This window comes from Arvicanthis niloticus, assembly GCF_011762505.2.
Source record: "Arvicanthis niloticus isolate mArvNil1 chromosome Y unlocalized genomic scaffold, mArvNil1.pat.X SUPER_Y_unloc_2, whole genome shotgun sequence".
Taxonomy (NCBI): domain Eukaryota; kingdom Metazoa; phylum Chordata; class Mammalia; order Rodentia; family Muridae; genus Arvicanthis; species Arvicanthis niloticus.
In genome coordinates this window covers 4,144,738-4,160,415 of record NW_023044979.1, presented here as the reverse complement: position 1 = coordinate 4,160,415, position 15,678 = coordinate 4,144,738, and the positions used below count along the sequence as shown (strand labels likewise).

The 15,678-nt window shown below is 42.1% G+C and overlaps 1 non-coding gene and 1 pseudogene across 1 annotated transcript; both read left to right on the top strand.

The window, feature by feature from the left end:
- The first annotated feature begins 6,844 nt into the window (after nt 1-6,844).
- Nucleotides 6,845-15,678, top strand: part of LOC143441082 (uncharacterized) — a 73,546-nt pseudogene continuing 64,712 nt past the window's right edge.
- On the top strand, nt 6,864-7,076 carry LOC117696027 (small nucleolar RNA U3). The gene has a single exon (XR_004604774.1). It is a non-coding gene; the product is annotated as a small nucleolar RNA U3 (small nucleolar RNA).

The window sequence follows — 15,678 nt, the reverse complement described above, 5'->3', positions numbered from 1 at the left end:
GGGATAGTGCCTGCCTTGTGCTGAGTGCTGCAGTCTCTGATCTTTGCAACAATAATACAAAAAAAGAGGTCATTGGTTTCAGAAGGATTGAGGAACAACAGTGGCAGAAAAAGAAACCAAAACCCTCTTGCTGTCAGTGTTCTGGGAAAGAGGGATACTGCAGGGTGCATTAGGGTCTTGCTGGCAGCAGGGGGCAGCTCTGACACCTGAACACTGGCAGCTTAGCAGATGCCTTTTTATTGTTTCACAAAAGGAGCTTTAGCAAGTCGGTCTAAATACTAAAACCTCTTATCTAAGGAATCATTATCTAAGGAGTTCTCGGCCTGATGAGACTTCCTAGTTTGCCTGGTATGTCTCTGGACTCAACTAGGCAAAGGCTCTGAGACTCCTTAGGAACAATCCATAAAACCTCAGATAACAATCACTGACTACTTCAAAGCCTGGGTGCTATCATGGCATAATTCATTTATGCTCTGCTAAAATTCTGCTACATTTGGTCCTCTTGTTTTACAGCAAGCTCTTTTAAATGCTGAACCATCAATATAGACATCCCTCTTTCTTTCTTTCTTTCTTTCTTTCTTTCTTTCTTTCTTTCTTTCTTTTTTGGTTTTTCGAGATAGTGTTTCTCTGTGTAGCCCTGGCAGTCCTGGAACTCACTCGTTAGAACTCAGAACTCAGAAATCCACCTGCCTCTGCCTCCCAAGTGCTGGGATTAAAGGTGTGCACCACCAATAACAGGCCAGACATCCCTCTTTCAAAGATACATATTTTAATGTCAGGAATATCCTTCTTACAAGCCTCCTGGGAGGTGTTAACACAGTCCTCAATTGGTGAAGAATGAGACTGGAGACAGTACCATCTTTGCAGGACTGGATTATACCCTTCAGGGACTGATTTGCTTTCCTTACACATTTAAACATAGTAAAGCTTTGAGGGAAAAGTCTCCATGTGACAGTTCTTATAACAAAGCTTCAGGGATGGCTACACTGAAATTTCTTTGCAAAGTATCCAAGCACCTGTGACCTTGTACAATAAGAGAGATTCTTTTGGCTGATAACAGTGCTCAAGACTAGGGCTACTCCAGTGTCCTCAACCTTCCAGATGGTGCAACCCTTTAACTACAGTTTTTCATGTGGTAACTCTGGCAAGAAATTTTGTTGCTACTTCATAACTGTATTTCTGCTACTGTTATGAATTGAAATGTAAATATCTGATAGGAAGGATATCTGATTATATGATCTACAGTTTGAGAACTGATGGCTATGAGGAAGGGTCTGTGGGAAGCATAAGGATAGATTCTGTTGGTGGAGAATGCACAGTACATGGGGCCTTTTTCATAGGGGTGTATTTTATTCGCTGAGAGGCAGAGCTCAGGACATTGGGGAGTCAGGTGGAGGCTGCCTCCTAACTGACAAGCAGAGGGTCATAAGGTTGTTGGTCACTTCAGCGCTCCAGGTGATGAGTCACCATTCATTCCCTTGCTTTGAAGAAAATAGGCATGCGTAATTGACAATTCTGGTTTCTCCAATGTTTCTTCTAAGCTGTGCTTCATAGTATATGGGTGTTTGTCTGTATGCCTGATGCTAGAGGAAATAGAAGATACCCTGTAAGTGGAATTACTGATGGTTGTGGCTGTTATGTGGGTGCTGGGAATCAAACCTAGGTCCTCTGGAAGAGCAGCCAGTGCTCTTAATTGGTCAGGTATGTCACTATCTGTATTTTCCCTCTTGAGAGTATTTCATTGTGCAGCCCAGGGTGGTCTGTTCTTACTTTTAGTCCAGGTTGACCTCAAACTTAGTGTATTCCTCTGGCTATAACGTCCTGAGCACTAGGATTGTGGACATGTTCCATCCAGCTCTCTTGCTCTTGAACTTTGGGTTTTTCTTTATTTTTTCCTCCTGAGTACCCAGTACCTGGCCTACATCACATGCAGTGACTGACTGACTGACTCCCTCCCCGACCCCTATATCTTTTTCTTTTTTTTAAACCATCAAGTATTTACTGGAGTGACACACAAATCAATTAACAATTAAAACACAATATAGTTACAACATTCATATTTATGAGATTAAAGCACAATACAGTAGCAATATTCACATTATGACAAAGATACACACATATGAGTATTTATGGGTCCATACAGAGCTCTCCTGTTGAGCATGACAATCCTGAGTTGTGTTTCTTGATAGTTCTCTTTATGTTTATTCTGCCTCTGGTTTTTGAAATATTGCATGTCTCCAATCACAGCACTAGGGTATTAGAGGATGAGGGCCTTAAGTTGTAGATCACCCTGGGCTACATAAAACATGCCTGTGTCCAGACAAAGTAAAAAGGAAAACAGAAAGACCTAAACCTAGTGTGATGCCTCATGTCTGTAACCCCAGCATGTGGGAGGGTTAGGCAGATAGATGACCATAAATTCAAGGACTGTCTAGGTAAAGAGTGAGACCCAGCCTCAGCTACACCCTAATGCCCAAAACCAAATACAGTGTCATAGTCAGACCGTGGTGCCACACTCCTTTAATCCCAGCACTGGAGAGGCAGAGGCAGGTGTATCTCTGCCTGGTCTAGAGAAGGATTTCCAGGGCTACATAGAGAAACCCTGTCTTTTTTTTTTTTTTGGTTTTTCATGACAGGGTTTCTCTGTGTAGCCCTGGCTGTCCTGGCACTCACTCTGTAGACCAGGTTGGCCTTGAACTCAGAAATCTTCCTGCCTCTGCCTCCCAAGTGCTGGGATTAAAGGCGTGAGCCACTAGCGCCCTGCGGAGAAACCCTGTCTTGAAAAACATACTCACTGTCACATTCCTGTCCTAGCAGCTATGTAGGAACTGAACTGAGATAATCACTTGAGCCTGTGAGGAGACAAGCTGCACAGCTCATTCTCTTCACACATGAAGAACAGGACCTCTACAGTGGGCAGTGAGGGTAGGTCAGTGGGTAGCTCATTCAGCCTGACTATGTGAGGATTGAAGTTGGAATCCTTAGAACCCAGTTTGCTTCCAGTATCAGGAATAGGTACTGTCAGTGCTCCTACCATGAGTGGTGTACTAGGGAGAAAAGAATCCCTGGAGGCCTGCAGACTGGCTTGTAGCCATCCGGTGGCTAAAGGACAAATAGGGTGCACCTGAATGGAGGGATGGAAATGAAAAGGGCAGGGGGCGAGAGAAGAATGAAGCCAAGACAAGAAGGTTCTGATAAAGGCTCAAAGTTAATAATAAGCACTGTGTTTATAAAGGGAAAAACTGCAACATCCATCCTCTGATTCAGCTTGAGTATGTTGTAGAGCAAGGTCAGCATGGCAGCCAAAACAGCTAAGTCTCTATGGAAACCTGTAACTACAGGCAAGGCAGATGTCTCTGTCCAGGTTATTAAGACCTGTCTTGACAAATGTTCAAGGTCTGCTTGGCCTGCTCAAGACTGATAAATTTACACTGGTTAGCTGACTGCGGTCAGTAGCAAGAAAAGAACCAGTTTCAAACAAGGTAGATTGTGAGGGAGGGCTACAACCAAGTGGGACATGTGCTTGTACACTCTTACTTTCTGTTTGGAAGAGATGTCAGGCCCAAAGCAATTTATAAAAAAAAGTCCAATTAGAGCATGCAGTTTCAGAGTCATGACCATCATGGAGGGGAGTAGGATGCCAGGCATGCATGACCATGGGGACAGTAGCTGGGAGTTTACATTTACAAAGAGAGAGCTTACTGGGAATGGCTACCCACCACAAGTGACACAGTATCTCCGACAAGGCCACACTTCTTAATCTTTCCCACACAGTTCTACTCACTAGGAACCAAGAATTGAAACGTGAGGGCTGGAGAGATGGCTCAGTGGTTAAGAGCATTGACTGCTCTTCCAGAGGTCCTGAGTTCAATTCCCAGCAACCACATGGTGGCTCACAACCATCTGTAATGGGATCCAATGCCCTCTTCTGGTGTGTCAGAAGACAGCAACAGTGTACTCATACATAAAATAAATAAATCTTTAAAAAAAAAAGAATTGAAACGTGAGCCTATGGGGGCCATTCTGATTCAAACTACCACACACAAAAAGACAAAACCAAAATTTAAATACACCCACTTTAGTAAAGTAAATAAATATATTTGCAATTAATTGATCTGTGCACATGCACATAGAAAGATAATTGGGGTCTCAAAATACGTGGTGGTTTGCCAGAGTGGTGCATGACTTTAATTGCAGTACTCAGAGGCAGAGGCATGTAGATTTCTGTGAGTTCAAGATCAACTTGGTCTACATAGTAAGTTCCAAGACAGTCATGGCTCCTTATTGAGACCTGTCTGAAAAACAAACAAAAAAAATACAATGTGGTCATTATTATCTGAAGAGGTCAAGGAAGGCTTACAGAGAAGTAGCATCTTAAATAGTATTGTTTTATTGACTTGCTTAATTATCATTGCAGAATGAATGTACATTTATTTTTTAAATTTTTTTACATTTATTTATTGTGTGTGTATGTTTTTACACAGAGGGCAACTTGTGGGAATTGGTTCTTACCTTCCACCATGTGTGTTGTGTTTTATAAAAAAAGAAAGAGAAGCCAGGCATATGGTTGGTGGAGGTGCAGTGTGTTGCTGAGGCATCCCTTCCCTCTGAGATACCAGCCACACAATGGATATAGTATGGAATAGAGTTTATTATTAGGGCATTGGGAGGGGAAGTTGGGGGGGGAGAAAGGAGAGAGGAGAGAGGAGAGAGGAGAGAGGAGAGAGGTAGAAAGGGAGAGAGAGAGAGAGACAGAGAGAGAGAGCGAGAGAGCGAGAGAGAGAGAGAGAGAGAGAGAGAGAGAGAAAATGAGAGAAGGGACAGAGGGAAGAGGGTAAGAGAGTAAGAGAGAGAGAGAGGAGGGGCAAGCAACCCCTTTTATAGCAAGTCTGGCATTCCTGGCTGTTGCCAGGTAACTGGGGTGGAGCCTAGAAGAAATGCTAGCAAAGTGTTTTCTGGGAATCAAACTCAGGTTTTCAGTATTGGTAGAAAGTGCCACCCATAGGCCCCGATTTATTAAGGAAAAGGGAGAAACATTCCCAAGAGTGAGAAGGGTTCCAAGGGAGGAATGCAGCCCTTTAATTATCTCTTAAGAGGATCTATGTGTGTATATGTATGCACATGTATGTGTGTAAGTATTCATGGAAGTCAGAAAGGGATATCGGGTCCTTTATAGTTTAGGAAAAGGCATTTGTGACCTGCCTGTTCTAGGTGCTAGGATCCAGCCCTCTGATAGAAAGCAAATACTCTACTTGCTGAACCAGCTCTTCTGATCTTTATTTTGGGGGATGGTTCTCTTTTTACCCAGTTGATACGGAACTTAGCATGTAGCCTAGTCTGGCCTCATACTTGTGGTTAACCCCTGTTTTCAGCCTCCTTAGTGTCAGGATTATAGCATGACCCAACATGTCTAGCAAGTTAAATCTTAGAATATGTTAGAGAAATGTTCAGACTCGTGTGCTGTTGGAGCATCTACTCAAAGACCAAGGTATAGCATGCATAGTGAAGGAGCAGAGATGTCTCAGAAGGTGGAAAGTAAGTGGGGTATGATGGTACAGCCTTTAATCCAACAGTTGGGAGCCAGAGGTAGAGGGATCTCTGTGAGTTCAAGGCCAGCCTGCTCTACAAAGAGAGGTTTAGTCCTGCCAGAGTGAGACCCTATCCCAAAAGCAAAGAAAACAGAAGGGAGAATGAAGAATGGAGAAGTCTTAAATATTGAAGGGACATGACCAGAGATACCAGAGTTTGTAGGGGAGCCATCTTCAGGTGTAAAATATATGGGAAGAAGCAAAGGTATGGTGGATATTTTCTCCACACACTATCAACACGTGCACACAAACCAGAGGAAGGTATTGCCATCTCTTTTCATAGGAGTTTGAGTGGGTCTTGATATGGATGTGCTCATGTTAATAACACACATTCATTCAGGACTAATTTCACTCAGAGCTTTCCTCACTCCCAATAAGTCAGACACTGATCTTTGTACCAGAGAGAAAAGAGACCCAAGTTTTTTTTCCATCTCTTGTTAAACAGATGTCAGGCAATGAAACATCTATAAGAAAAGGAAATAATGCTTCTCCTACTGGTAAAATGCTAAAATAGGATGAGAGATTAAAATAGTGATCATCAAGTACATATCCAGTAATTGAGTCAGTAATTAACAATGTGGCCAGTTCGCTTTGTCTATTTTCACTTTTCTCTAAACACAGCTTTGTTTTTTGATCATTTTAGACTAGTTTTCATGTAGGTGTGGCTGGCTTCAAAATCTTAAAACAGGCTTCAAATTCCTGACCCCTTGCCTTCATCTCCCAAGTGCTAGGATTACAGCAGTGAACCACCATGCCCTTTACCCACAGAATTTATTAAATATTGCACGAAGTCCTTGAATTGCCATTTTTCCCAACGTTGTTTTTCATTTTGTTTCTCATGCAAGGCCTCGGGCTTGATCCAGATCCAAACCGGCAAGCGCCTGCGTGCGGCTCTTCCCACAGCGTAGGGGCTGAAGGCGGGCGCTGCTGCAGGGAGGAAGCGCGGTTGGGGGTGGGGCGCGGGCAGCATGTGGCCGTCAGTGACAACTCGTGACCCATCACAGGCGGAGGTGGGACGAGGCAGAAGTGAACTGTGAGCCGATTGGCTGCTTGGCGACTGTATGCTAATCGTGGTGGCAGTGCAGGGAAACTGTATCGACTCCAAATGCCCAGTAGACTGGGTATGGAGAGGCCAGAGAGCGTGTCCCCGCGTGGGCAGACGTGTTGTGCGATGGGGGCCCCGACAGGGATATCGTGGGGCGTCTTGGCGGAGGTCGCCATGTGTAAGATGTGAGGGCACTTGGTACAGTCGGACGATGGAGAGCGTCTGCAGGTAAGACTATACTTTCAGGGATCATTTCTATAGTTTGCTACTAGAGAAGTTTCTCTGACTGTGTAGAGCACCCGAAACCACGAGGACGAGACATAGCATGCCCTCCTGAGAGTGAAGCCGGCTCTAGTGCTGCTTCAGTGCAGCAGCCTCCAGCCATTGATGATCGTTCTTCTCTCCTTTGGAGGGTAAGAGGGAGGGAATGCAGTCTGAGTGGATCTTGGTTTAATTTTAATGGTGAAAAAGATAGATGGTGTATGTCCTTTAGTCTTTTTTGGAAAGGTGTCTCTAATTGGTAAAGGCTGACCATCTGTCTGTGATTGTGACTTGTCAAATGGGCAGTTCTTTTCTTGTAAATTTGGACACATCCAAACTGGCTGTACCAAAGTGAAGTGCTGCTGTAGGCCTTGTAAACTGACCTTAGCGTATCCATTATTGCATAGTTTATCAACTATAAGTGAAGTTAATCATTGCTGCTTCGGTGAGTCAGTCAAGGCGTCTTGCCCACAAAACTACAGTACAGCCCAGTTGTTTTCTCTGAATTCTTCACTGGGCAGAGGTTGGTAGAGGAAATCTGTGAGCTTTCCTTGTAGTGTGGAAGGAGGGAAGGCATGAGGAGTGATGTTGCATTTAGCTACCAAAACAAGCAAACAACCCAAAACATTTGTTTAGTTTGAAAGAGGTGTTTTTGTGCCACTGGTGAATTAGAGATCAATAGATGGGACAGATCTATTGATACAGATCAGACCAGTGTGCCCTTCTGGGTTTGAGTGTGTTCACATGTAGGAGACAAAACTGATTATGGAAGTGTCTGAGCTTCTTCCATGTATAACTTCAATTTTTAGCATAATGATTATATTGTGGTAGCTGTTAAATAGCACCTGTGACATCTGCACCGGGCTCTCCTATAACATAAAGCTGAGAAGACAAACGATGGTGGCCATGCCAGGGAAGTAGGGATAAATGCCTAACAGGAGCAGCTTCATCCCAGTGCTGATGCTGGACATCCCGACAGCAGTAACAAAGATGTACACACAGCACATTCTTTACAAAGTCTAAATCTAAAACACAAAGTAAACGCTGATGCTCAAGGTCAGCACAGTTTGGAGCTAGCCAGGAAATGCAGAGAAATGTATTTTCACAGAAATAATTTTTTTATACTATATCACTTTGACAACTATGTGTTATTTGTGGAGATAAGTTTGTTCTTTCTTATCAGGCTGCTGTCAGCTTTCCCATCCTGACATCCCTATCAGCGTCTATTTTTGGTGACTGCCTATGGAATGAATACCCAGACACAATGGTCTCCCTACAACCCCCCCTTCAGATTCTGACCCACACTTTGTCTCCATATTTGCTCCCTTGGTTATTTAGTTACTCCTTCTAAGAAAGACCTAGGCATCCTCACTTGTTCTTTCTTCTTCATGAGCTTCGTGTCATCTGGTAGTTGAAACTTTGTTGTTTCAAACTTTTGGGCTAATCTCTGCTTATCAGTGAGTAAATTCCATGTGTGTTCTTTTGTGATTGGGTTACCTCACTCAGGATGATATTTTCTAGATCCATCCATTTACCTAAGAATTTCTCGAATTCATTATTTTTAATAGCTGAGTAATATTCCATTGTGTAAATGTACCACATTTTTTGTATCCATTCCTCTGTTGAAGGGCATCTGGGTTCTTTCCAGCTTCTAGCTATTATAAATAGCTGCTATGAACATAGTGGAGCATATGTCTTTGTTATTTGTTGAGGCATTTTCTGGGTATATACCCAGAAGTGGTATAGCTGGGTCCTCAGGTAGTGCTATGTCCAATTTTCTGAGGAACCGCCAGACTGACTTCCAAAGTGGTTGTACCAGCTTGCAACCCCACCAACAATGCAGGAGTGTTCCTCTTTCTTCACATCCTCACCAGCATCTACTATCACCTGAGTTTTTGATCTTAGCCATTCTGACTGGTGTGAGGTGGTATCTCAGTGTTGTTTTGATTTGCATTTCCCTGATGACTAAGGATGTTGAGCATTTCTTAAGGTGCTTCTCGGCCATTCGAGTTTCCTCAGTTGAGAATTCTTTGTTTAGCTCTGTACCCCATTTTTAATGGGGTTATTTTGTTGTTTGGCGTCTAATTTCTTGAGTTCTTTGTAAATATTAGATATTAGCCCCCTATCAGATGTAGGATTGGTAATGATCTTTTCCCAATCTGTTGGTTGCCATTTTGTCTTGTTGACAGTGTCCTTTGCCTTACAGAAGCTTTGCAATTTGATGAGGCTGTCTCCTTAGAGGTCTCTCAGAGTCGGACATACCCAGAGACAGATACCCACAGCTATCCATTAATCTGATCAAAGTTCCCAATGGAGGAGTTAGAGAGTAAATTGAAGGAACCGTGAACCATAAGGGCTGGTGGCCCTGTGAGGAGAGCAAGAATACCAACCAGCCAGAGCTCCCCAGGGTCTAAACCACCAGCCTAGGAGCACATAGGGAGAGACACATGACTCCAGCTGTATATGTAGGGGAGGATGGCCCTGTTGGGCATAGGTGGGAGACAAGATCATTGGTACCCTGAAGGCTGAGCACTGAGGGGGGGAATCTGAGGGTGGGGAGGGAGGCTGGGGGTAGGTGGGTAAACACCTTCATAGAGGCAGAAGGAGGGGGGATGGGATAAGGTGTTCCTGGGTGGTGGGGGAAATATGGTAAGGCGATAAAATTTGAAATGTAAATATTATATCCAATAAAAGAGGGGAAAAATAGAAAAGCAGTTAGAACCAACATTCTTAATAAAATGTCAGCCCTCTTTAAAAAAAAAACTATCTTGATACTAAAATTTGTTTTGAGAATTGTATATTGCAGAATGATCAGCCTTGGTGTATCTACTCAACAAGCAAGCTGGGCAGACCTGCTCAAACCTCTGAGGTCCGTGAATTCCATCTGGAGGCAGCGAAGACACAGCATCAGAGGATTGTCAACTTGCTCTCCCCCCCCACTCCTCTTCTAATATCTCAACGCCCATAATCAGCTTGAAGAAGCTAATGATGAGTCAGCGCCCCTATTCCCTGGGCATGGGGACCAAGGTGGTAAATGTTGGGCTGTCTCTCTAGGGAAAAGTAGTGGTTTTGTCAGAATAGAGAGGATTAGCTAGGGTTTATTGCATAGCCATAACCTATTAGTGGAAATCTGTATAATTATTATCAAGATGAAGATATAAATTCTTAAATGGCACCAATTTACTTTGTTTACAAATTTTAAGGTTTTCATTGGCATGAGCTTCTTAGTGATATAAGAGTGAGATGAATATTGTTACTCTCATAGGCATTGTACCAGTATAACACACTTAGGAATACAAAGCTTAGACCCAGCCCTTCTTCAACTTTTTTAACTGATTTGAGATGGTCAGCCTGTGAGTTAAGGGACTATAGCAAATTCATGACGTGGAGTTTATTATAAGGGTGTTCTCTATGTTTTATTTAGAAATAGCTGAGTGGAATTAACAGGCAACAGTCCAGATTACCTTACATGGATAGCTGGTTTTCAAAACATCAGAAATCCTTAGAATTGACATGACAAACATTTCAGTATTAATGTTCATTTTCATTAGAGACCTGTCTGCTCCGGACAGCTTCCTATGTTAAATTCTAAGAAGAAACTGAGCATCCTTGGAGTTACTCCAGTTGTGATGAGACAGCCACTAGGCAAGAATTGCCACTTTCCTTCTACAGACAAATTACTGTCCAGAAAAGGACACACTTGCAGAATAGTCGACTGATTATATCTGCCTAGACAGAGTAATCAGCCCTTAATAATTCTGCAGCACTAAGGTCTGTCAGATGATCCTGGGCCAGAAGGCAGAAGAACAGATGCTCCAACGTTTTGAAGTAGAGCGAGTGTCCAGGTGTTCAGAGGTCTCTATAAATTGGCTAAGTTTTAGAAGCTATGCTTTGTGCTTCCCACAATTATAGTCAACTCAGTCATTCTGGATTTCTGACGAAGTTGAAAACTTATAGCTATTTACCTTGAGAGAAAAGATCTGAGTGTATGGTCGTCAGCTGACATTCATCCTAAAGCCAGGTTCAGAACTAAATGTTTTAGTTAGAAGAGATGACAGAGGTGCTGGTAGGTCAACAAAAGGATGGACTGGGTATTAGGACTATCTTGTACCTCACTGGTACAAATTGGCATAATTATGCTCTAATTGTATTTTGAGAGAAAAGTTTCCTTTTAACAGGAAGGGAGATGTGTAGGAGGAGCTAAGGTGGGAGGAGTACTGAGAGGAAGAAAAGGAGTAAGAAGAGGAGAAGAAGAAGGAGAGGAGAAGCTAGGTGATGAAAGAGAGATAGAGGGGGGAGACAGGGAAGCAGATGTTCATGAATCTCCACCAGTCAAAGATAGTAGATATATCTAGGTTGGGTAGTGGGTTACACCTCTGATTGAACAATACCAAACTTATAAAGCCTATGATTAACATTTTTTTAAAAAATGTATAAATGCAAAAAGGAAAAAGGGGCATGGGATAGGGGTTTTCTAAGGGGGGGAATGGGGAAAGGGGATGGCATCTGAAGTGTAAATGAAAGATCTAATAAAAAAATATTAAAAAAAACAAAAGAAAAAAAATAAAAACATTGACATGGTATTTACTCACTGATAAGTGGATGTTAGCCCAATAGCTTGAACTAGCCAAGATTCAACTAACTGACCACATGAAGCTCATGAAGAAGGATGACAAAGTGTGGATGCCTCGGTCCTTCTTGGAAGGAGTGACAGAATGCTCAAGAGAGCAAATAAGGTGACAAAGTGTGGGAAAGTCAAGGAGGTGCCATTGGGAGACCAGTCTACCTTGATAACTGTCCCAAGTGCAGTCACCAAAGATAGATGCCGATATGGATGTCAGGAAGTGCATGCTGACAGGAGCCTGATGCAGCTGTCTCCTGGAAGGTCTGCTGGAGTCTGACATATCCAGAGGCAGATGCTCACAGCTACCCATTGATCTGATCAAGGGTTCCAATAGAGAAGTTAGAGGACTGAAGAAGCTGAAAGGGTTGGTGGCCCCAAGAGGAGAGCAACAGTGCCAGACAACCAGAGCTCACCAGCCTGGGAGCACCCATGACTTCAGCTATATACTCAGGAGAGGATGGCCTTGTCAGGCATGGGTGGGAGATGAGATCCCTGGTCCCATGAAGGCTGAACACTGATCGGGGAAAAGTTTGAGGGTGGGGAGGGGGAAGTGTTGGGTAGGGGGTGGCACACCCTTGTGGAGGCAGGAGGGGGGATAGGATAGGGGGGTTCCTGGGTGGTGGGGGGAATGGGGTGAGGGGATAAAATCTGAAATGTATTTTAAAGAAATAAAAATAAATAAATTTTAAAAAATTAAAAAAAGAAAAGCATTGATTCAATTGTCAAGGCATCTGATAATGTCACTGGGTTTATAACATGGTATAATTTTGTTATTTACCACAGTCTTCTTTTGGAAAACTTAACATATGAATATCTATCAACAGAAATCATTGGAAGTGAAACATCAAAGTAGTATATCCTCTAATCCCAGCCACACAGGTCACTAGTGGGATGATGGTATGCCAGTTCAAGATCAACCTAAGCAACTTAACAAAACCCCACAGGAAATGAATATTTATCATATTTCAACTCTCTTGTTGTGCTGTTAGCATGAAACCCAACCCCACTTGTAGAAATTACATAGCAAGCAAGTTACTACAGCTACCTCCTTATTGAGTCTCCTCATCCCCCAAAGGAAATAACAGCAAATCTGACAAGAATCTTTTACAGTACTGCCATTATCTATGTGAACTCACAGTCTGTTAATAATGACAAGTAAATTGTAGCTTTATAGGGAATATCTGTTAGGTCACTTACTAATGAACTTTAAACAGTTCTTATCAATGAAATCCTTAGAGGGAAATAGTCAGTATGGAGCCTTAAGCTGTAGAATACACATTTATAGTCACCAGCATTTCTGAGATAAGTTCCTTACCTAGTGTCCATGGAGAGGAGCAATACTCCATCCCAACCCCTGCTGTTACTGATATTAGCAGCAATCAAAACTTTGATTACTAATCCCTCATTACTTCCTCTCAAGCTGCTCAGTTTTCATCTTTTAAAGCTTTAGGACTGTTGTCCAGCTGCAAGACCTGATGGTAGTACCTCCTCAGCCATCTGGCTCAGGGCAGAAGGTACCTAATACAGACTACAGAACAAAAAGTCACACATAAGTCAGGGCAGACTAGTATGAGATCTTAAAGAGCAAACAGGTAAAGAAGACATGAGGACAGCCTGAGTGGCAGCAAAAATATAAACAGTATGAAGAGTTTTAACTTTTTTGAGATCCTATTTTTGCTGAATAAATATCTGCCTTTTGCTTTCTAAAACAGAAGTCAATTAGTGAATTGTTTCCAATTCCAAATTAAATACTATTGGCTCAAGGAATCAGAAGCTTTATGTTTGTCTTTGTGACCTTACTTGTTCTTAGCATGTGAGTCTCCTTTAAAAACATATTTTGGGGGCTAGAGAGGGGGCTTCAGTGGTGAACATCACTGGCTGCTCTTCCAAAAGACCTAGATTCAGTTTTCAGGATCCACATAGTGACTCACAACCATTTGTAACTCCAGTTCCAGCATATCTAACACCTTCTTCTGATCTTCATAGGCACATGATACACATACATACATGTAGGCAAAGCACTCATACATATAAAACAAATCTACAAACAATTTTAATAAGTAAAATGTTTTTTAAAATTAAAACTACTTTTGCCCATTCATTTAGATATGAAAGCATACTCCAGCCACTGTTCATCTTAGTAAATCTCTTGTTAGTCAGATATGGTGTTTCATGCCTATAATCTCAACACTTGAAGAATTGTTATGAATTACATACCAATCGGGGTTACCAGAATAAGACAGACCCTGGTCTCAAAACCTGGAGGAGGAGGAGGGATGGCAGAAGAAGAAAAAGCAAGTCTCATGGACATTAAACTCGAGAGTAGTAAGCTACCCACCTATTTAAGGAAGTGACACTGTCTTGGTTCCTCATGGGAAGACTTTTATCTGCTTAGTTATTTAATCGATGAAATTATGACTGTTTGCTCAATATATTTTAACATTCAGAATTTGACCTGCTTAGTGGCTGCTGAAATCACGTTAATGTGGAAGCTGAAAGGTGACTCCCAGCTTTTGGTTGGCTCCCTCTCTACTCTTGGTCAGTACAGGTTTTCTTTCAACTGATGTGTTGGTTCATTAGTGGAAATGAATGCCGTCACAGTACTGTTTCTCAGTACTCTGCAGCAGTTGTTAATGACAACTTCCATACAGAAACCCTGCAGGAACACTAATGTACTGGATTTTGTTGTTGCTTTCTGTTATTTTACCTTTCCTTCCATATCTTGCTGTGATGCTTCCTAATGCCTAAGCAGACTGCATCATCAGAACGCAGAGGAGAGTGGGAAATCCAGCCCAGGCAGCAGACCAATACCTCATACCTGATGTCTCAATTGGCCACAGACCAACATGGGGGTTCAGTACAGGTACCTACTGTCTTCCTTGTCTTCTTAGCCCGGCTAGTATAATGTTGGCTTGCTCTTGCAGTTTGGGATCCTTTCAAATGAATGCTTACAGCAGGGGTGAGTTGCTTCTGTTTAACTGATTATCTCCGTTCTGTTTTTCTCTCTATGTAGACATTGATAAAACCATTTTGGGGGATAACTGCTAATTTTTTGTCATTGAGTTAAAAGCATCTATGTGATTTCTGCATTGAATTAACCTGCCCTACAATCTTGGTCTGCTCATGATCTGCAGAATACCATCAAGGTAAAAGTGTGTCAGTATCTAAACTGTAAATTCCAGAAACTTAAAAGTGGGGCCTTCTAGTACTAGAGGTCTGTGTGTGTAGCACAGCTGATGATGATACATTATGTAGCACCTAATAGCTTGGGAACATTGATTGCAGGGATTTCGCGAGTGGATACCCAAGAAGTTGAACTGTTTTGTTTTATTCTTTCTGGAATAAATTTGGTCTTGGAAATTATTTCTGTTTTTATTTAGGCTAGCCTAATTTTTTCTTCTCTTTGTAGTACCAGGAACATCTTCAGTCTCTTCAGTTTTCTTATATATAACTTTTAAAGTCATAACCAGAAAAAGTGCAGCTGAATATTTTTCTCATACCGATGGCCTACTGGTAGAGCCATAGAAATGAACTTCCTTCATGTAAATAAATCTTAATAGGCCTGATCTTCCAGAATATGTTTTTATAAGAAAGGACTCACTGAAAGTCTTTTATTCATTTGAAGTTAACACACATTTAGTCCTATAGAGTACTTCATAGAAACATGAAGGTAGAATGATGAATAGACACAGATTTGCTTTTATCTCTTCCTGAAGCAGTGGTAAAGGAGAGTGATGGCACAGGCAGGTTCAAGTCCAGCCTGGTCTGAACATTGTGTAACAAGCCAGGCAAGACTACATAGAGAGACATTGTCTCAAAAAATAGATAAAAAACAAAAAGGATAAAATAATTGTTTAGAAGTATAAGTCCATAGAAAGGTGAAGAAAATTGTAATAGCAACAAAACATGACATGACATTCTGTGACAAACAGGTGGCTGGTTTATTGTTTAGCTATGATACTTCACACCAGAAATGCTGAGTGGCTAATACTGAAATAAAAATCTCAGTGGCAGAGCTGGAGAGATGGCTCAGCAGTCAGGAGTGCTTGTTGCTTTTGCAAAGAACCAAGATTCGGTTCCCAGCACCCACATAACAACTCACAACCATCTGTAAACTCCAGTTTTAGGATCTGACACCCTCTTCTGCTTCCATAAGCACT